The sequence below is a fragment of the Erythrolamprus reginae genome, chromosome 1, assembly GCF_031021105.1.
Source record: "Erythrolamprus reginae isolate rEryReg1 chromosome 1, rEryReg1.hap1, whole genome shotgun sequence".
In the NCBI taxonomy this organism is placed as follows: domain Eukaryota; kingdom Metazoa; phylum Chordata; class Lepidosauria; order Squamata; family Dipsadidae; genus Erythrolamprus; species Erythrolamprus reginae.
The window spans coordinates 169,260,635-169,283,519 of NC_091950.1; the positions used below are offsets into that span (position 1 = coordinate 169,260,635).

At 39.6% G+C, this 22,885-nt stretch overlaps 1 protein-coding gene across 1 annotated transcript in view; it reads right to left on the minus strand.

Annotated features, from left to right (window-relative positions):
- VWDE (von Willebrand factor D and EGF domains) overlaps window positions 1–22,885 on the minus strand; it is a 332,452-nt gene that overhangs the window by 180,582 nt on the left and 128,985 nt on the right. The window lies entirely within an intron of this gene.

Consider the following 22,885-nt stretch of genomic DNA (forward strand, 5'->3'; position numbering starts at 1 on the left):
GGAATGTATAACTATATTGATTATCGAGTTAAAGAAATAATTCTTGAATGAAAGTATTGTGATGAAATACAGATATGTGACGGTTTCTTTTTCTTTCTTTGTATGAACCAATGCAGAATTACTAAAAAGTATCATTATGTCATTGTTTTTAAAGAAGATGTTCTTAAAAACCAATAAAGTTCCAGGGAAGCACTACACTTTGAACAAAAGAATCTCAGAAAGAGGTTGCTTGTTTAAATAATCACTCAATTTGGGGTGGGGACAGGGGTGGGCTACTGCCTGGATGGGGGGAACGCAGTGGGGTAGCGAAAATGGAGCTCCACCCCAGAGCACCCGATTTGCACTGAAAGACATTGAAAGAAAATGCAGGGCGTCCTGCATAAACCTATCCACAGTGTGGTAGTAAAAACTTTGGTAGTCCTTCACTGGGTGAGGGAATGGGAAAGCAGGTCATACAACATGTATTAGCTAACTGCAATGGCAAACATGTGACTGAACACAAGATGTTGCAAAAGTCATAAAAGTGAGCACTGATTGCAAAGTTATTTTTCATCACAATCATAACTTCAAAAGATTGTGCTGCCTGAGGCAGTCACCGAGCAAGATCTATCTAGATTCCCAATTAGTCTTTTCAAATGATGCAGTGGTGAACCATTGCCATTAAAACTGTGTTCATTCAGCTTGTTTCTAATTGTGCTCTTTTTCTCTTTCCTTCTACCCCTCCCAGCATTACAATCTTCTCCAGAGACTTAAATCTTCTCATAAAATGTTCAAAATGGGATACCTTTGAACATGTTCATTTATGCCTCTGGTGAGAATTTTGGATTGATTTGTTCTGTAATCCCTTGTTTGTTTCTTTTGATAACCAGGAATATTCTCAGGTGTATTCTTCAATATCAAATTTCAAATAGTGTCAATACTTTTTTCTATCAGCATTTGAACTGCTGGTCTATGGTATATCTCTTGATAGCTGGTTCCTTTACATGTAGTCCTCATTTAACAACATTAATCAGAGACAGAAATTCTGTTACCAAGCAAAGTGGTCATTAGGTGAAAAGCATCTTGTAACCCCACCATTTTGCAATGGCAGTGCCAATACTTCCATCACCACTTATCACCACTTATCTGCATCCTTCCCCTGCTGGAAACCTACCCAGTCAAGGCAGTTGGTAGATTTTTGTGATATCACATGAGGCTTAGAGAATGGCGAGCAGCAGAAGGAAAAAAAATGGGAAAATCAACTAGGGGTAACAGGGGATGACAGAATGTAGTATGGCCAAAAGTGCACAGACAGTGAGAGATACATTGGTGGGGAGTTGAAGCATACACTGGTCCTAAAAGTGGCCAGGTTGCCAAGTGACCAAATTTTGATCATATAATTTGTAGTGATCCTACAATGGTTGTAACTTTAGTTACCAATTATAACTATCATTTGCTCTAAATTCAAATGGTCATTGAATGAATAGTCATTAAGCAAGGAATACCTGTACCTAAAATATAAAAGCTATTAATCCCTGCAAAATCTTAATTGTATTTTAAAGACTCATTGTACTTGTGGTTATTAGTTTGATCTTCTTTATAGTTAATTGTCCATTTTTTTTTCATGGTGTTCCTTTATTTTCATTACTCGAGTTTGCAGACCATTTGTCTTTTGAGCTACTAGAATAATGTAGTCACCTGTGCAGGTTCTTCTAATTTTAAAACCACATCCACATTCTTCTAATACATCTTTTTTCAATATATTTTGCATTCAGATTGAATAAATAAAGGTATAATTCTTTCTTGTTGCCAAACCAGTCTGTTTTACTAGGTTTTATCTGGACTGTGGCTTCCCGATCTGCCCATTTCATATAAGGATAATGAGATAATTGGGGATTCCTACTTTCCACAGGCATTTGAAAGACAATTAGCTGCATGGCATTCTTCTCCTATAAATTCAAATTTTGAATTTCATAAATATGGGAAATGGATGTGGTTGTGGGAATCAGTATAGTAAAGTTTACCACAAGCAAGCAGTAGCCAAGATGCTCCATAGCAAGAGAAACTAAGGTCATTTAAATAAATTAATAAGACACTTTGGATTGAATTTCAAAGTTATCTAGTTCAGGATTATATCACTTCCTCTGGTGCTTTACCCCTATTTACTGGTGCCGACTCTTCTCTTTTCTTCCTCAGAAACTTCTGAATTCTTCATCAAACTGAGATATAAAAATCAGCAAGGAGAGATATTAAGCTTTTCCTAGGCATAATTTTGCAGGCTGTTCTTGATTATGGCTATTTGTTTTTCAAAGTTGTACTCACATGCTCACTACAAGTCAGTTCATGGCAAACCCACAGGCCATAATCTGACTTTATCTCAGCTCTGATACAGAAAGAACATATTGGAGGGTGATCTTCTGGCTCACATTTGCTTTATCAAATTTGTTAATTGACTATGCTCATAAACTACAGAGGCAATAGAGTTGTAAAGTTATGATAAAGGACAAAGTAATAGCAAACTACTTCTATATTCTAGCCAAGAAAATGTCATGGGCATGTTCAATAAGTCATTGTGTGTTGAATTCAACTCAAGGGAGTCTTTACCTTTTACTCATAGATTAAATCAAAAGGGGAAGCCATTATCTCAGTCTAGTTTAAGTCCAAGATAAGTAAAAGCTGCTTACTACATTTGAGGTGCCGTACAGGCAGAAAACATCTGTCAGATTTAAACAAATGATCAGTTTTCAAGGATGCTTCTAGCTTGAATATATGACATTGGGATATGATAGAGGTTATATTCCATGCAGGTAGACCTTTAAATGGTGGAAACCTGCAGCTCCAAGAATACTGCCTAGCTTTGGTTATAGAAACTGGACTACATAATAACTGTGTCCAAGACCATTTTTTTTCCATTGGCATGCTTGTGAGCTGAGTTAATAGGTTTTCTGGCTCAGCTGTCTGACTAAATCAACATTGGTGAGTTGTCTATTTTTTTAAAAATGTCTATTGATGCATCATGCTCCATTACGGTGATTATTTATATGCCATGGACATGACTGATTAAAACAAAAGTTTTTGATTCAAGTCTATGCACCCAATGTCTTTTTTGCCCATTCACTTCACCCACAGCTAGCACTTTAACTTAACTTCATCTTCATACATTGTTATATGCTATTCCTGGATCGCCTTCATTTAACAACCCTGTGGTAATCAAGTGAGTATATTATCCATTATCTCTTAATATTAAAATAACCAGAAATCAGACACTACATCTGCAACTCTTGACAACACTTTTCTGTTTGGGGAATTCATTAGAGTCTCAAAGTAATAGATTTATTTATTATTTATTATTTATTATTTATTATTTATTATTTATTATTTATTATTTATTATTTATTATTTATTATTTATTATTTATTATTTATTATTTATTATTTATTATTTATTATTTATTATTTATTATTTATTATTTATTATTTATTATTTATTATTTATTATTTATTATTTATTATTTATTATTTATTATTTATTATTTATTATTTATTATTTATTATTTATTATTTATTATTTATTATTTATTATTTATTATTTATTATTTATTATTTATTATTTATTATTTATTATTTATTATTTATTATTTATTATTTATTATTTATTATTTATTATTTATTATTTATTATTTATTATTTATTATTTATTATTTATTATTTATTATTCTATGCCGCCCTTTTCCGCAGACTCAGGGCGGCTCATAACAAAAATACAATGTATAAGAAATCTAAATTTAAAAAATTAGATCTAAACCCTCAGTACATTAAAACAATCATCCACAACCATCCCATGTACATTCCAATCGTTGGGCGGAGCTAGGCATAACAATCAATGGTCCCAGGGCTTGCTAGCTAAGGTGAGTTTTTAAAGCCTTGCAGAAGGCCAGTAGGGTGGGGGCGGTATGAATCCCTGGAGGGAGTTGATTCCAGCGGACTTGCACTGTCTGTGATTCTTATTGCTCATAATAACCCCATCCTATTCCTGAGAGTACATCAAAATCCTTGACCTGAACTTCTGCATAAATACAATGATTATTTAAATAAATGAATTATATATTCATTCTGATACAGAAAAAAAATTGTGTCTTATAATTTCACACAAATTGTCTAATTATTTGTGGGTGAATAATCATAGTGATATACAGTATTCGTTGTTTGAAATTGAGCAGGCAGCATATTTGTGTTTTAAGTGAGAGATTGTGAGTTAACAGTCCCCCACACACTTTCAGTGATTTAAACATGTGAGTTCTCAAACTTTTTTTTAATCTCATAACATATTGTTCAATAACATTCTGAGGATGCAACCTTCCCTATTGGCCCTTAGAAAAGTATTAAAAGCTAAATTATTGCAGACAGTATTTTCATGATTTTGTTGACTTAATTTATTGCTCCATTTTTATTTCTTTACTCTCTTTTGTTTAGTTATGTTAGTTTATGTTAGTATTCTACACAGATATTTTAAAAGTTAGTGTGTTGTATTTATTGCAAACCTCTCTAAATCATTTGATTATGCAGGTTATTAATTCAATAGGTAAATAAATAAATCCAGAGGATAGCAATAGAACTTATATAGCATTTTTAATATCTATTTTCCAGTTGTTTCATTTACAGAATTGTTTTCACTATTTTGCAAAAAAGAAAAAGAAAAAAAAACTAGTGGCAATCTCCATTATATTATTTTTAGAGGAAGCGTATAACTTACAATCTCTGTAGTCCCTTTTATTGAAGTTTATGTATTTTCTAAATTTGATTTATATGGACTTTTATATGTATCATGTTTGTAGACCTATTTGTGGTTTGGATAGAATTTATTTTTTTATTTATTTTATTTGTCATACAAATATAGTATCGTATTGTAGTCTGTTTAACATAATGTAAGTATAAAGTAGAGATAGAAAAGATAAAAAAGACATTTGGACAGGAATGGAAGGCACAAAGGTGCACTTATGCATGCCCCTTACAGATCTCTTAGAAAAGGGGAGAGGTCTATTTTAGATAATGTAAGGTTGAAGATTTTGGGATTGGGGGAAGAAACAACAGAGTCCGGTAATGAATTCCAAGCGTTGACCACTCTATTGCTGAAATCATATTTTCTGCAGTCTACTTTGGAGCAATTTACATTTAGTTTGTATCTATTGCATGCTCTTTTGTTGTTGTTGTTAAAGGTGAAGTAGTCACCAACAGGGAGTACATTGTGATGTATGATTTTATGAACAACAGTTAAATCAGTTAGGAGGTGGCGTAGCTGTCAATTTTCTAAACATAGTAATTGAAGTCTGAAAGAGTAAGGTGATTTATTGCATGAGGAGGAGTGGAGGACTCTTCGTGAAGTATTTCTGGACTCCTTCAATTGTATTAATGTCTGTTATGCAGTGAAGATTCCATACAGGTGAGCTGTATTCAAGAATTGGTCTGACAAATGTTTTGTATGCTCTGGTTAGTAGATCAGTGTTTCTAGAGAAGAAGCTGCATAGAATTAAATTTGTGACTCTTAGTGCTTTTTTGGCAATGCTGTTGCAGTGGGCTCTGGCACTTAGGTCATTGGAAATGAGCACTCCACGGTCTTTGACTGAGTGAGGGTCTTCTGCGAGTTCAGTTTGTCCAAGTGTGTATTTAGTATTTGGATTCTTTTTACCAATGTGTAGGACAGAGCATTTGTTGGATGAGATTTGCAGTTGCTAGTTAGACCATTCATCTACATGGTCAAGGTCCATTTGAAGGGTAGAAATATTATTGGAGGTATTAAATAGCTTAACATCATCAGCAAAGAGAACAAAATTGCTTGTAATATTGTCACAGAGATCGTTTATGTAGAGTATAAATAGAGTAGGTCCTAGGACACTGCCTTGGGGAATGCCACTGTTAACTGGAGCAGAATTAGATATAGCATTACCTATTTTGACCACCTGTTGTCTGTTTGACAGGAACAGTGATATCCAATTGTGCAGTGGTCCTGAGATGCCATAATATTTTAGTTTCATAAGAAACTAAGAATGGAAACTAAAACTGTAAAGCAATGGCACTATTCTTTTTTTACTTCTGTTGTTCTTTGAAATGTTCATATTTATTTCACCTGCTCTACAAAAATAAAAATAAAAAATGCAGTTTTTATGTCAACATTCTCTGCTGTTTGTATTTTAAAATGTGCATGTCAGAAAAAAGATCTATGTTACACCTTAGCCTATTATTCATGTCTATTATACTATTAGTGCATGTATCTGCCAGGTCAAACTTTCACTTACTTTTCAACTCAGGTTTATTTGTGTGATTTATACAGCTTTCACTTGGCAAAATGTATATCTTTGGTAAACAGCAATTAAATCTACACAAAAACAATACAGTGAACAAGTAACCAAAACAAAGCCTGAAACATAAGAACATTAAATGCATGAAAATTTCAGTCAATACCACTCTCTAATTGTGTGCCTAGGGAAAGAGTCAAATGTTTAATGCTTTTTGAAAAGCAAACAAGGTGAGGGCCAAGGGAATCTCAGGAAGCATGCTATTCCAAAGCTTTGCAAGAAAGTCAAACAAGTTTAGGACAAGGCCATGCATGGCCTTGGGAGAAGAAGGCCTGGCATGGCCAGCAGTTGCTTTGTGAAGGGCCAGTATCAGTGATGGGCTCCTACGGGTATGGTCAGGTATACAGAACCGCTAGAAAAAATTTGTCCCCCACCCCACCTTTTTTTCCCCTTCTGGGCTTTGGGTTTGTTTTTCCTATCGCAGTAAATGAGATTGAATATATATAGAAGATATATAGAAGAGCTGTGTGTGCGCGCAAGTGTGCGTGTGTGTATACATACACATATAGTTTATATAGCAAATAATGTATATTTTTGTGTGCCTGTGTGTAATATGTATGTAAACATATGGCACATATATACAGTATAGAATTAAATAGTATATTTTGGATGTTCAGTAATAGTAAATAGATAGGGAAACTGTATCTCTTTTGAGGTGAGGAGAGGCCAGGCACCCTAACCCTAACCCAAACCCTTGATGTGAGTGACGTCAAGTTGGCCACCTTTAAGTCAGTCACATGACTTTTAAGCCACCCCTAGTCACATGGCCAGCAAACCACACCCACAGTGTGGTAGTAAACATTTTTGCAGCCCTTCAGTGGCCAATATAGATATGTTTCAATATAATTAATAATAATAATAATAATAATAATAATAATAATAATAATAATAATAATAATTTATTGGATTTGTATGCCGCCCCTCTCCATAGACTCGGGGTGGCTAACAACAATAATAAACACAACATGTACAATCCAATAATAAAAAAACAACTAAAAACCCCTATTATAAAACCAAACATACACACAAACATACCATGCATAATTTGTAATGGCCTGGTGGGAAGAGCTATCTCAACTCCCCCATGCCTGGCGGTATAAATGAGTCTTGAGTAGTTTACGAAATATAGGGAGGGGGGCAGTTCTAATCTCCGGGGGGAGTTGGTTCCAGAGGGCCGGGGCCACCACAGAGAAGGGTCTTCCCCTGGGGCTTGCCAAACAACATTGTTTAGTCAACGGGACTCGGAGAAGGCCAACTCTGTGGGACCTTATCGGTCGCTGGGATTCGTGCGGTAGCAGGCGGTTCCAGAGGTAATCTGGTCCATTGCCATGTAGGGCTTTAAAGGTCATGACCAACACTTTGAATTGTGACCGGAAACTGATCGGCAGCCAATGCAAGCCATGGAGTGTTGAAGAAACCTGGGCGAATCTTGGAAGCCCCACAATGGCTCTTGCGGCTGCGTTCTGCATGATCTGAAGTTTCCGAACACTTTTCAAAGGTAGCCCCATGTAGAGAGCGTTGCAGTAATCGAACCTCGAGGTGATGAGGGCATGAGTGACTGTGAGCAATGACTCCCTGTCCAAATAGGGCCGCAACTGGTGCACCAGGTGAACCTGGGCAAACGGCCTCCTTGCCACAGCCGAAAGATGATGTTCCAATAGCAGCAGAAATAAGAAGACAATGGCCAGCAGAGCCTGGAATGGCTGGATGGGTAGAGGCAGCCAAGTGGAGGATGATCAAAAGGGTGGATGGAGATAGATGGGTGGGTGGGGAGTTAAAAAGAAGGCAGTCCATTACTTCATTGAGGTAATAGCTTGTATCAGGGCTGGACCTCATTTAACAGGGTAGGATTTGTTTATTCCACAAAGGTAATGGTGAGTGCCAGGTTTGCTAAATGATAAGATCACTGATATTGTGCTCTATGACTATACTGTTTATAGATGGAAATCCATGTCCTAATTACTGTCATTAAGTAAGGACAATAAGTATTTATGGAAAAAGTCAACTTCTTTAATGTCAAAGTAAAACTATGCAATTGACACAAATACACATTATATAGGAAACCTAGAGATTGCATTTATGTGTACAGCTTCCATGAAGAACATACTACTAAATCTATTGTCTATAATAAGTTCTAAGCTATAATAGGATCCATGAGACCATCTCAGTATCTGCCATCATTTTATGGATGTCTTGGGTGGTTCTGTATAGTACCCAGATCGGGAAATGATCTGACCATGACAATGGGCTGATGATCCTCACTCAGTAAAGGACCTTACTAAGAAAGCTTAAGAGTGGTTAACCTAATCCTGCATAGCTTCTTCTCTTCTAACTAGAACATATAAAACATTTGCCAGACCAATTTTTGAATACAGATCATCTATCTGGAACCTGTACTGCATACATTTGAGAATGTCCAGAGATATTTCACAAGATGAGTACTATGTTCCTCTGTTGACAACATAATAACTTATGCCACCAGACTTGAAATTTGTGGCCTAGAAATTTTAGAACTACATCGTCTTTGATCTGACATGGTCTAGGTGCTTCATTGGAACCTGTTCCACAACTACCATCTAGCAGTGGTAAAGAATTGGTGGTATCATAAACCTGAGAAAGTAGTTGAAAACAAACATACCAAAATACTTTGGTACTTTTGTATTCAAACTGACAAGGTTTTGGAACACAATACACCATATCTCACGATTGTGGAAAAGAAAAAAGTGTGGATCATTGATGTCACCCTATCAGGTTACAGTAAAATTGATGAAAAACAACAAGAAAAAATTAGCTGATATCAGAATCTTAAAATCGAACTACAACGACTCTGGCGTAAACCAGTACAGGTGGTCCCAGTAGAAATCGGAACACTGGATGCTGTACCAAAAGACCGCAGCCAACATTTGAAAACAATAAACATTGACAAAATCATGATCTGTCAGTTGCAAAAGGCCACCTTCATAAGATATGCACGTATCATACGAAAATACAGTCCTAAATGCTTGGGAAGTGTTCTACTTGTGATACAAAATCCAGCATATAAATCTCATTTGCTGTGTATTATTTTTTTTTGTGAAAATAATAATAATAATAATAATAATAATAATAATAATAATAATAATAATAATAATAATAATAATAATAATGGTTCAATCATCAGACCACCAAGTAACTGTTCCTTGAAAAAAGACATTTGATTTCTAAATAGAAAAAGTAAAAAGTAGACTTTTTTTGAATAGTTTTTCTTACATTGCTCATACTTCAGTTGTCCTAATTTTACTCTAATATACATTACTTCTATTCTTTATTTCCATGTCCATTTTTCTCCGGGATTCACTCTTGACCTTTCCAAATGATTGGCTGTCCAACATTCAGAACTTTTATCAATGTTATTTCCTTCAGTATTTCTCTCAAATTTTCATCATAACCAATCAAAGCAATTGTGCTCTTAGATTCATTTCTTTGTCATTTGTACACTTGATTAGATGTATGCTTCATACATTTGAAACAAATTGCTATTCTAATTTAGTCCTGATTTTTTGGGGCCAATCAGTTTTTTTGTACCTTCTCTTTTAATTCCTATACACCCACTCATTTCACCCCAGAATTTTTTTCACCTGAATCATATTCACTCAGAATACTGCACATTTTCCCCATATTTGTCTCTAGTTCATTTATTCACAACAAGTAGCAACCATCTAATTATTGTTGCAATAACTACATTCATACACACAGCAGCCTAGTTGACATCAGATCATATTTTTGATAAACATTCAAGCATGCAATAATAATTGAAACTAGATAGTTCTCTGCATATCTTTCTCAAATCCATTGTACCAGATCTCACCACTTTCAATCAAGAGGCATTGCATTTTGAAGCAATTTAGCTTCATCTATTTTAGTCATGCCACATATTGCTCTATATTCTAAGTGACAAATAGAACAGTAGATGAGCCATAAATATTGACCTCCATTGCCCATCATGGTTTTGGTCAACATTTTCTAACACTTTTTAATAAAATAGAGAAGATGTAGACTAGATTATCTAGTTTTAGATTCATAGCTGTGTAATATGCATCCTTCCATGCCAGTTTTGATATATTTAGGGCAATATGCCATAATTATAACCAAGGCCTATGTATGTTCATTCTATTCTGTACAAGTTAGAATCTCTAAACTAGAAATTATTTTGCAACCCAAAATATTGGTCTCTGCATTTTTCATGTTCAAACATACAACGTACTGACTTAGTAAACATAACTTTAACATAGATAAAACATAGATAAAACATCCTAAATAATATAAACCTTAATAATATTTTTCAAATGTCAGGAAGGGCTGGGTGAGTGAATGCTCACCATTCCTATGTATATCTTAGTTTATGATGCCAAGACCTATTAGTTTTTGTACTGTGCAAACATATTTTCCTCTTTTGTCCCACAGTCTATTTTATTTAAAGAAGCTCCGATAGAAATATTGGGAATTGCATATTTCCTTATAATAGACCATTTTTATATTTCTTTTTCTGCAGCAGAGAGAGGGAGAAATGAAGTATGATGTCAGTGAGTGATCTTAATAACACTTTCTTTATGAAAAAGTAATTTCATGTGTATTATACAAAATGGAAAAAAGGAAATGCTAAAGGTTTCCCATGTTATTTTGACTTTTTGTAATGATTGCTGTATATCATTTTGATTTGGTTTTGTAGTGATATTTCTGATTATTTCAAAGGAGAGAAGTGTCTGTGTGTGTGTGTGTGTGTGTGTGTGTGTGTGGGTGTGCATGTGTATACCTGTGTATGTATATATAAGCATATGACCTTCTGTGCCAGTTTTTCTTAGACTGATTCTCAACTAGCTGTCTGACTCTATCACATATCTTGAAAACCCCTCAGGCATGATGTTCTCAGAAAAATAATTTAAGATTGCAATCACAAATGCAACTTTCTGGAAATAAGTTATATTGGTATCAGTTGGATTTTCCTCCAAGTAAATATGCTTTGGGACTGAAGTGCCAGTGGTCATTTTGTAAAAGAATGTCAAAACATTAAAAAGTAGCTACAGAGTTGAAACCCCTTTTGTTATTGTAGTAACTAATTCACAATTATTATAACTGATACACTTGAACTACTATTGCAATATTTATATGTATTACAGGTATCAGCAGTATGCTGACGATACCCAGCTCTACATCTCCAACCCCTGTCAGTTCAGTGAAGCAGTGGATGTGATGTGCTGGTGCCTGGAGGCTGTGAGGGTCTGGATGGGGGTCAACAGGCTCAAGCTCAACTCTGACAAGACTGAGTGGATGTGGGCATTGCCTCTAAAAAAACATTCCATTTGTCCATCCTCAGAAGGGGTCCACAATTTGGGGGTCCTCCTAGATTTGCAGCTAAAATTGGAGCAACATTATCTCAGCTGTAACTAGGGGGATTTTTACACAGGTTTGCATAGTGTACCAATTGCAGCCCTATTTGGATCAGAAGTGTCTACTCACAGTCGCTCATGTCCTTATCATCTCACAACTCAATTACTGTAATGTGCTCTACATGGGGCTACTCTTGAAAATCGTTTGGAGACTACAATTGGTCCTGAATGCAACCACACGAGCTGTTGTGGGTGCACCCAGGTACACCAACATTCTGTGAGCTGCATTGGCTCCCAATCAGTCTCCAGTTAGTTGAAGGTGTTGGCTATCACCTATAAAGCCCTACATGGCTTAAGGCCAGACTATTTATGGGACTGCCTTCTGCCGCATAACTTCCAGGTCTCTAGCCAATAGGACCTGGAGAAGCGTTAGCCTTCTCCAGGTCCTGTTGGGTAGACAATGTTGATTGGTGGGGCTGCATGGGAGGGCCTTCTCTGTGGTGGCTCCGGCTCTGGAACCAGCTGTCCCTGGAGGCCCATACTGCCCCCACCCTACTGGCCTTCTGAAAAACTGTTAAAACCTGGCTCTGACAAGCCTGGGGCCATTGAGTATGAAACCACCTAGATTCAGCCAAAGATATGAATGATTTTTATTTTTTTCTATGGAGTTTTTAAACTATTTTATACTGTTTTTATATGTTGTAGGCCACCCAGAGTCTGGAAAGACTTGAGTGGCCTATAAATTAAATAAATTAAATTAAATTTATTTATTATTATTTAGATTTGTATGCCGCCCCTCTCCGCAGACTCGGGGCGGCTCACAACAAGATACGGCGAATCATAACAAATCCAAATAGATTTAAAATATTTTAATTTTTTTTTAAAAGAACCCCACTTACTAACAAACACACACACAAACATACCATGTATAAATTGAACATGCCCGGGGGAGGTGTTTCAGTTCCCCCATGCCTGACGGCAAAGGTGGGTTTTAAGGAGTTTACGGAAGGCAGGGAGAGTAGGGGCAGTCCTAATCTCTGGGGGGGGGGTTGGTTCCAGAGAGTCGGGGCCGCCACAGAGAAGGCTCTTCCCCTGGGGCCCGCCAACTGACATTGTTTAGTTGACGGGACCCAGAGAAGGCCAACTCTGTGGGACCTAATCGGTCGCTGGGATTCGTGCGGCAGAAGGCGGTCTCGGAGATATTCTGGTCCAGTGCCATGAAGGGCTTTAAAGGTCATAACCAACACTTTGAATTGTGACCGGAAATTGATCGGCAGACAATGCAGACTGTGGAGTGATGGTGAAACATGGGCATACCTAGGTAAGCCCATGACTGCTCTCACAGCTGCATTCTGCACGATCTGAAGTTTCCGAACACTTTTCAAAGGTAGCCCCATGTAGACAGCATTACAGTAGTCGAACCTCGAGGTGATGAGGGCATGAGTGACTGTGAGCAATGAGTCCCGGTCCAGATAGGGCCGCAACTGGTGCACCAGGCGAACCTGGGCAAACGCCCCCCTCGCCACAGCTGAAAGATGGTTCTCTAATGTGAGCTGTGGATCGAGGAGGACGCCCAAGTTGCAGACCCTCTCCAAGGGGGTCAATAATCCCCCCCCAGAGTAATGGACGGACAGATGGGATTGTCCTTGGGAGGCAAAACCCACAGCCACTCCGTCTTATCCGGGTTGAGCTTTATTTTATTTTATTAATAGAGTTGAAAGGGACCGTTAGGTCATCGAGTCCAACCCCCTGCCTGAGCAGGAAACCCTACAGCACCCCAGCCAAATGGAAGTCCAATCTCCTCTTGAAGGTGTCCAGAGTTGGGGAGTTCACCACCTCCCCTGGCAGGCAGTTCCATTGGTTGATCGCTCTGACCGTCAGGAAGTTCTTCCTTATTTCCAGGTTGAATCTCTCCTTGGTCAGCTTCCAACCATTGTTCCTCGTCTGGCCCTCTGGTGCCCTGGGGAATAAAGAGACCCCCTCCTCACCGTGGCAACCCCTCAAGTATCTGTAAACTGCTATCATGTCCCCTCTAGACCTTATTTTTTCTAGGCTATCCATGCCCAGTTCTCTCAATCTCTCTTCGTAAGTCTTGGTTTCGAGTCCCCTAATCATTTTGGTTGCTCTTTTTTGCACCTTCTCCAGAGTTTCGATGTCTTTTTTGTAGTGAGGTGACCAAAATTGGATGCAGTACTCCAGGTGGGGTCTGACCAGGGCAGAGTAGAGTGGTATTAGTACTTCCCTGGTCTTGGAGCGTATTCCTCTGTTGATGCAGCTTAGGATTGAGTTGGCTTTTTTGGCTTCTGCTGCACATTGCTGACTCATGTTTAGTTGATTGTCCACCAAGACTCCAAGATCTCTTTCGCAGTCACTACTGCTGAGTGGGGTATCTCCCAGGCTGTATGTATGTCTAGGGTTCTTTTTGCCGAGGTGGAGGAGTCTGCATTTGTCGGTATTGAACCTCATTTTGTTGGTATGGGCCCACTGTGATAGTCTGTCTAGGTCTTCTTGTACTCTGAGCCTGTCCTCAAGGGTGTTGGCTACCCCCGCCAGCTTGGTGTCATCTGCAAATTTTATTAGTTCCCCTTTTATTCCCTCGTCCAGGTCGTTGATGAAGATGTTAAAGAGTACAGGACCCAGGACAGAGCCCTGTGGTACTCCACTGTCTACTTTTTTCCATGTGGATTTGGTGCCGTTGAGGACAACTCGTTGGGTGCGGTTGGTCAGCCAACTATTTATCCATCTACATGTGTAGTAATCTACTCCATTTTTTTCTAGTTTGTGGATTAGGAGATTGTGGTCGACTTTATCGAAAGCCTTACTGAAGTCCAAGTATATGAGGTCCACTGAGTTGCGTTGGTCAACTGACTTGGTTATGGTGTTGAAAAATGATATGAGATTGGTTTGGCATGATTTGTTTCTGATGAATCCGTGCTGGCTATTGGATATGATCTTGTTTGTTTCTAGGAAGTGGGTAAGTTGTTTTTTGATTATTTTCTCCAGTATTTTTCCAGGTATAGAGGTCAGACTGATTGGTCTGTAGTTACCTGGGTCGGTCTGTTTGCATTTTTTGTGGATGGGGACTACGTCAGCTCGCTTCCAGTCTTCCGGTAGGTCTCCAGTGATCCAGGATATTTGGTAGATGAGGAGGAGTGGTTCCGCTATGGTGTCTGCCAATTCTTTTAGGACTTTGGGGTGAAGTCCGTCTGGCCCTGGTGATTTGTATGCGTTGAGTTCCCTCAGGTAGTCCCTCACTGTGCTTTTGTCTATGTTGAGTTTGGTTCTGGGGCAGTTTGTTGCAGTTAAATTGCAGATTGGTTGGAGGGAGGTTCCCTTTTGTGTGAAGACTGATGCAAAGTAGGCATTGAGTAGATGTGCTTGGTCATTGCTGTCTGTGATTTCTCTACCCTCTTCGTTTTTTAGTGTGACGATTGTTTCTTTGATTTTTTGAATCTGTTGACACCCATCCAGGCCCCAACAGCCTCCAGACACCGGCACATCACTTCCACTGCTTTGTTGACTAGACATGGGGTGGAGATGTAAAGCTGGGTATCATCAGCGTACTGATGATACCTCACCCCATGCCCTTGGATGATCTCACCCAGCGGTTTCATGTAGATATTAAATAGCAGGGGGGAGAGGACCGACCCCTGAAATATATTAACAATATAATATGTTATGTCTTTAAAAATATTAGTCTTAAGTAAACCATACATTATATATGAATAGATATAGATGGTCTATAAATTTGGATGTTATTAACCATGACTTATATATATTAATACTAATGAGAAAATAAAGGTAGTGATGACTAGCGATAGTGGTGATTATCTATAGGTTAGCTATAGGATGGGTGGAGTTTGTTCTATGAGCTTGTGGGTTGGTTTATGAATGTTTTGTTACCAAGCTAAGTAATATTTAGAGGAAATTCCCTAAATTCCAATGAAGATATTACCTAGTCTGATAATGAAACATCCAGAAATCAACCTACAAGCTTAGAGAATGAATCTCCACCCTGAAAGATAAAGGCACTGGTCTACTAGTGCCAGCTCATACTCATTTGTGAGAGTAGATTGTTATGTTTGTAGGACTTTTTAAAGTGAATTGTTAAACATAATCATTATTAAAAATTAATAATGTCCTCTCCCCCTCCGCCCTTGTTTTACAGTTCTCAAACAAAACTTCTTCAAGGCTTGTCAGGCATCAGTAGGCAAGTGAAATGTGGAAGGCATACATTCACACAGACAAAAGCATACAATACCACATGAACATGTTACAATGTCAGTAAAGCTTAAAAAAAGCAGGGAACGGTCTTCATAATGAAAGGCAAAGCTATTGTAGTTCTGATTGTTATTAACTCTTTTCAGCGCACTGTGATTGGCTCATACCTGAGCAGTGCCTGGATCTTTTCTGAGATTAGAATTGCTGTCTGCAGAAGAAAATGATTTTAAAGTAATTCTTGAATGTTGGATTTTTAATCAGTGGAGTTTGAATTGAGTGTCTTTTGTCTGATAGCAAATTCTTAAGAACTCCTCAGCTTGGCATATTTGCTTAGGTTTGTCTGCAATTTTGAGGCTACAATAACATATAACTAAATTCAGAAATCAGCATGTGGAGATTTACAGAGTATAAAGGTTTATGTGCCAAAAATTATAAGCTTAACTGTTAGATAAGTCAAATAAAGGTTTTGCAGTCAGTGGTGTACAATTCCTAGGAAAAACCTTTTAATTAACATGTGCTTTATTAAAATATTTCCCCCCCAGAAATTGTAGGGAATGGTGGAATCAGGGATAGCTCCTTGTAAAATATTTAGGAGGGTGAAAACCAATGTGCATTATGAACGGCTTTTCAAATTGAGTTCTTTGGGTTAAGAGATTTGAATGGGTTCTGAGGAACTAAGGGGGAAAAAAACCCTTCAAATCCATTCATCCATCTGCTTCTGTCTTGATAACTACTCTTTCTCTCTTGCTTGCAAGCAGCAAGCATTTGCAAGCAGTCCATGCAGGAGGTGAATGGATGCCTTTTCTTTGCTACATGCAAATACATGAAAGCTGATTCTTTGCTTGCCCTCAAGCTCTGACAACATTTCTAACTGTACAACAACTATCAAAGTGTGTCTCTTCCTCCCTCTTCAGTTTCTACAGTACTTGAATATAGGCATGCATTGTACATGTCCCCCAGAGGTAAGTTTAATAATCATGGCAGCATCCTCTGCACATCTACTTAGACCTAAGTCCCATTGATCTGGATGGGAATTAATAAAGAAAGGTCAGATTGCATTGCTTGGCTGCTGTACATGTATGCCTCAAATCCATTCAGAGCGGGATAACCACCAGTTCAAAGAATCAGATTTGCAAAGATAGACAAACAGACAGAAAATAGGTGCCTTCGCCAAGCACTCATAAGGGTGGGGGAGAAATCCGATTTTAATTTCACTATGTTAACCTATTACTATTGTCTATGTTATTGTCTATATTATTGTTATTGTTGTTGTTGTTGTTGTTGTTGTTGTTGTTATTAATTAGATTTGTATTCCGCCCCTCTCCATAGACTTGGGGCGGCTCACAACAACAATAAAACAATGTACAACAAATCTAATAATTTAAAAATCACTAAAAAACCCTTATTAAAAAGCAAAAACATATACACAAACATACTATGCATAAACTGTATAGGCCCTGGGGAGATGTCTCAATTCCCCCATGTCTGATGGCAGAGGAGGGTTTTAAGGAGTTTACAAAAGGCAAAGAGGGTCGGAGCAGTTCTAATCTCCGGGGGGGGAGCTGGTTCAAGAAGGTCGGGGCCGCCACAGAGAAGGCTCTTCACCTGGGTCCCGCCAAGTGACATTGTTTAGTTGACAGGACCCAGAGAAGGCCAACTCTGTAGGACCTAACCGGTCGCTGGGATTCATGCGGCAGAAGGCAGTCCCGGAGATATTCTGGTCCGATGCCATGAAGGGCTTTATAGGTCATAATCAACACTTTGAATTGTGACCGGAAACTGATTGGCAGACAATACAGGCTGCGGAGTGTTTGTGTAACATGGACATACCTAGGGAAGCCATTGATTGCTCTCGCAGCTGCATTCTGCACGATCTGAAGTTTCTGAACATTCTTCAGAGGTAGCCCCATGGAGAGAGCATTACAGTAGTCGAACCTCGAGGTGATGAGGGCGTGAGTGACTGTGAGCAGTGAGTTCCGGTCCAGATAGGGCTGCAACTGGTGCACCAGGCGAACCTGGGCAACGCCTCCCTCGCCATAGCTGAAAGATGGTTCTCTAATGTAAGCTGTGGATTGAGGAGGACACCCAAGTTGCGGACCCTCTCTGAGGGGGTCAATAATTCCCCCCCAGGGTTATGGATGGACAGATGGAATTGTCCCTGGGAGGCAAAACCCACAGCCACTCTGTCTTATCAGAGTTGAGTTTGAGTCTGTTGACACCCATCCAGGCCCTAACAGCCTCCAGGCACCGGCACATGACTTCCACTGCTTTGTTGACTGGACATGGGGTGGAAATGTACAGCTGGATATCATGGGCGTACTGATGATACCTCACCCCATACCCCTGGATGATCTCACCCAGCGGTTTCATGTAGATATTGAATAACAGGGGGGAGAGGACAACCCCTGAGGCACCCCACAAGGGAGTAATCTAGAAGTCGACCTCTGACCCCCCCACTAACACCAACTGCGACCGACTGGAGAGGTAGGGGGAGAACCACTGAAGGACAGTGCCACCCACTCCCAACCCTTCTAGCCGGCGCAGAAGGATACCATGGTCGATGGTATCGAACACTGCTGAGAGATCAAGAAGCACCAGGACAGAGGATAAACCCCTGTCCCAGGCCCGCCAGAGATCATCCATCAACTTGACCAAAGCAGTTTCCATGATGTAGCCGGGCCTGAATCCTGACTGCTGAGGGCCTAGATAATTGGCGTGCTCCAAGGACCGCTGGAGCTGGAGCGCCACCACCTTCTCAACAACCTTCCCCATAAAAGGAAGGTTGGAGACTGGCTGATAGTTTTTAGGAATGGCTGAGTTCAGGGAAGGATTCTTGAGGAGGGGGTGCACAAGTGCCTCCTTGTAGGGATCCAGAAAGGACCCCCTCCCCAAAGAAGCATTGACAATCTCCTGGACCCAACTCCGTGTCACCTCCCTGCTGGCTGAGACCAGCCAAGAGGGACATGGATCCAGTAAGCAGGTGGTGGAACTCACAGCTCCAATGGCCTTGTCCACTTCATCAGGTGTTACCAGATCAAATTCTTCCCAGACAGATGGACAAGTATGGGCCCCAGTCACCTTGACTGACTCGTTGTCAGTCGACTCTGTTATCCAATTGGAGTCGAGGTCTGCCCGGATCCGAGCAATTTTATCAGCGAAAAACATGTTAAAATCCTCGGCACTACTCTGTAAGGGCTCCCCAACTCCCCCCTGGTTAAGAAGGGAGTGGATCACCCTAAACAGAGCGATCGGGCAGGATTCCGCTGATGCAATCAAGGCAGCATGATACACGCATCTTGCTGTCTTGAGCGCCACTTTGTAAGTCTTAATATGAGCTCTTACAAGTGTTTGATTGGATTCAGACTTACTCTTCCTCCATCGCTTCTCTAGACGTCTCTTCTGGTGTTTCAACTCCCGGAGCTCCTCGTTGAACCAGGGAGCTCTACGGGGTCTAGTGCCATGGAGAGGTCGCAATGGCACAATCTGGTTAAGAGCCTCCACTGCAGCCTTGTTCCAGGCCTCAGCAAGAGACTCTGCCGAACTGTGGATGAGTGCATCTGGAATAACCCCAAGCGCCCTCTGAAAGCCCTCTGGGTCCATCAGGCGCCTGGGGCAGAACCACCTAGTCGGTTCCGCCTCCCTGCGGGGAAGGATTGGAGCCAGGAAGTCAAGCCCCAATAGAAAATGGTCTCAGACCATTACTCAATTGCCCAGAGAGGAATATCATGTCGGGTGCCTGCCCCACCTCATGAGTCGGACCATGTACTACTTGAGTCAGGTCCATGGCTGTCATGGTGGCCATGGACTCCTGCGCTAGCCCAGACGTTTCACCGAGCGACAGCAGGTTAAAGTCCCCCAAGACAATAAGTCTGGGGAATCCTACCGCCAGCCTGGCTACCTCCTCAAGCATCAAAGGCAGGGATGTTGACACACAGCTGGGAGGCAGGTACATGAGCAACAAGCCCACCTGAACCCCTAAGTCCAACTTCACCAGGAGGGACTCACAACCTGCAATCTCTAGAGTAACGAATCTATGCAGGCAAAGGTTCTCCCTGGCTATAATAGCCACTCCTCCCCCCCTTCCCTGGGGTCGAGGTTGATGCCATATCTGAAACCCAGCTGGGCAGATTTCAGAGAGAGGAACTACTCCCTCCAGGCCCAGCCATGTTTCAGTCACACATGCCAGGTCGGCCTCCACATCCAGGATCAAATCCCGGATGAGGAGAGCTTTATTTACCACCGACCTGACATTGAGTAGCAGCAGCTTGAGTCCAGGGCCAGAATTATTATGCTGTATGTCATGTTATGTGCAACTGTCCACTGGTATGTCTATGAAAGGGATTATTCTAAGTGATATCTCAAATTATGACTTTCCTGCATAATTTTTCAACTTCACAATGTAAAATTGCCATGTCCATCCTGGATATCTGTCTCTCAGCATATGCATATTGTGTTTGTTTTGCTTAATAAATATTTATGTATGTGAACATTTTTTTTCAGACATGGAACATTGACTACAAACTGGTACAATTGCATAACATATTGAAGCAGATGAAAACAGAAAAAGGGAAATGAATTGCAGTGCTGTAATTGGAACATCCATTTTTGTGAAACAAGTTTAACATATAAATTTGCATAAATAAATTCCAAGTAGCACAAGTTTTATTTTACTGCCAATTTGTCATCAATACTACTTTGTCTCTTCACTGGGATTTTAAAAAAAAAAAAACTCTTTAAAAAGTTAAATTAAAAAAACCCTTACAAGTTTAAGGTTTTATTTAACTTTAAAAAGTTAAATTTAAAAAAACCTTACAAGTTCCATGGTTAGAACACATTTAAAATAACTTCTATAAGTTATAGACATTCTAAAAGAACATCGATAAATGTTGTGAATAAACTACAACATGGCAGGCTAATTAAATGTAAGTAAGGGTATAAATAAGTAATTGACATACTTTAGTACAATTAATACCAAGGTTACAAAGAGCCCTACTGACGACAATGATCAATTCAGATAGTTACTTTGTCTTTTTGTCACAGCTTAAATATAAATTCATTCTTTTGTTATTCAACTACTATTTTTTCTTCCTTTTAAGATTGTACATTTTAGTTATGAAACCAATTAAACATCTCCGAACAGACTAACATTTCATATTTTTCAGTCATTTTCTGAAGTGCCATTTGTACTCTTCAGCCCATTAATCCATCACCACCACCCTGAACCCCACAAATTTTCTCCTGGCAAAAGTGACTGATGGCCTCATTCTCCAAGGTTATCTCTTTGGTTGTCTACACATATTCAGCACACTTACATCAATGCTGAAAGCCCCGAGTCTATGGAGAGGGGCGGCATACAAATCTAATAAATTATTATTATTATTATTATTATTATTATTATTATTATTGTTGTTATTGTTGTTATTGTTGTTATTGTTGTTATTGTTGTTATTGTTGTTATTGTTGTTATTGTTGTTATTATTATTGTTGTTGTTGTTGTTGTTGTTGTTGTTGTTGTTATTATTATTATTATTATTATTATTGCATTGCCCTCTGATTAGCTCCTGGATCCAATTCAAGATACTGGTTATTGCCTTAAAAGCCATTTGTTATTTGCATCTGCCAGCATATATGGCTGATCCATGTGATCAGAAGGGAAGGTATTCAGAGCCTCTCTATTCCATGAAAGGTGAAAGGGATTGAGGGTCAGCCCTTTGAGGTACTACAAGCAAGAAGTATAAACCATAACAACTATCACTACCTTTAGTAGTGCTACATTATATGTTTATAATGGTCACAGTAATATAATCTTGCAAGCCTGAAATGGCTTTTCTCCTTCTTTATTTTAACTTCCCAGAAAACTAGGAAGGTTCCTTTCTCAGGTGCTTCCCATGTCCCCTTTCCTTCTCTCAGCTGAAATATCTTTTGCATAGTAGTTGTCTAGGCTGCAGATGTTCCTCCTGTCTTGCAGGGTCATTCCCATATACAGTGATACCTCGTCTTACAAACACCTCATCATACAAACTTTTCAAGATACAAACCTGGGGTTTAAGATTTTTTTGCCTCTTCTTACAAACTATTTTCACCTTACAAACCCAAGCCGCCACCACTGGGATGCCCCACCTCCGGACTTCTGTTGCCACCGAAGCACCCGTTTTTGCACTGCTGGGATTCCCCCGAGGCTCCCCTCCATGTGAAACCCCACCTCCGGACTTCCATGTTTTTGTGATGCTGCAGGGGAATCCCAGCAGTGCAAAAATGGGCACTTCGCTGGCAACTGAAGTCCGGAGGTGGGGTTTCCCAGCGAGGGGAGCCTCAGTGAAATTGCAGCATTGCAAAAACACAGAAGTCCGGAGGTGGGATTTCCCATGGGGGGGGAGCCTCAGGGAAATCCCAGCAGTGCAAAAACAGGTGCTTCGGCTGGCAAAAGGGGTGAATTTTGGGCTTGCACGCATTAATCGCTTTTCCATTGATTCCTATGGGAAACATTGTTTCATCTTACAAACTTTTCACCTTAAGAACCTCATCCCGGAACCAATTAAGTTTGTAAGACAAGGTATCACTGTACTATCGTACTGAGGGACAAGGTGTCAGATGCCAGGAAAATCAGAAGATCCAGGCAATTTAAATGATTATAAAGATTTATTGCAAGATTAAGCTCTCTGCAAGAATCTGAACTATTAATGGCCAGAGCAAATTGGAGATAGATAAGAGTCAAATGTATTAATATATTCACAAACCTGGAGAGCCGTGTTAACAAGGTTAGCTAATGAATAGACATAGCAACTAAGCCAGCCAATGAGAGCTTAACACTTCTGAGTTAGTGCAGAGAATCGAAACTGAAACTGGAAAGCTAGGAGTGGCTGAGTCGACTCTGCACTTTGTCCACTTTGGGGTTGTCTGCTCTGCTGAAATGAAACTAATTCTCCTGCTAATTGATTGAAGAAGAAGTCTACTTGTGGTGAAGGGA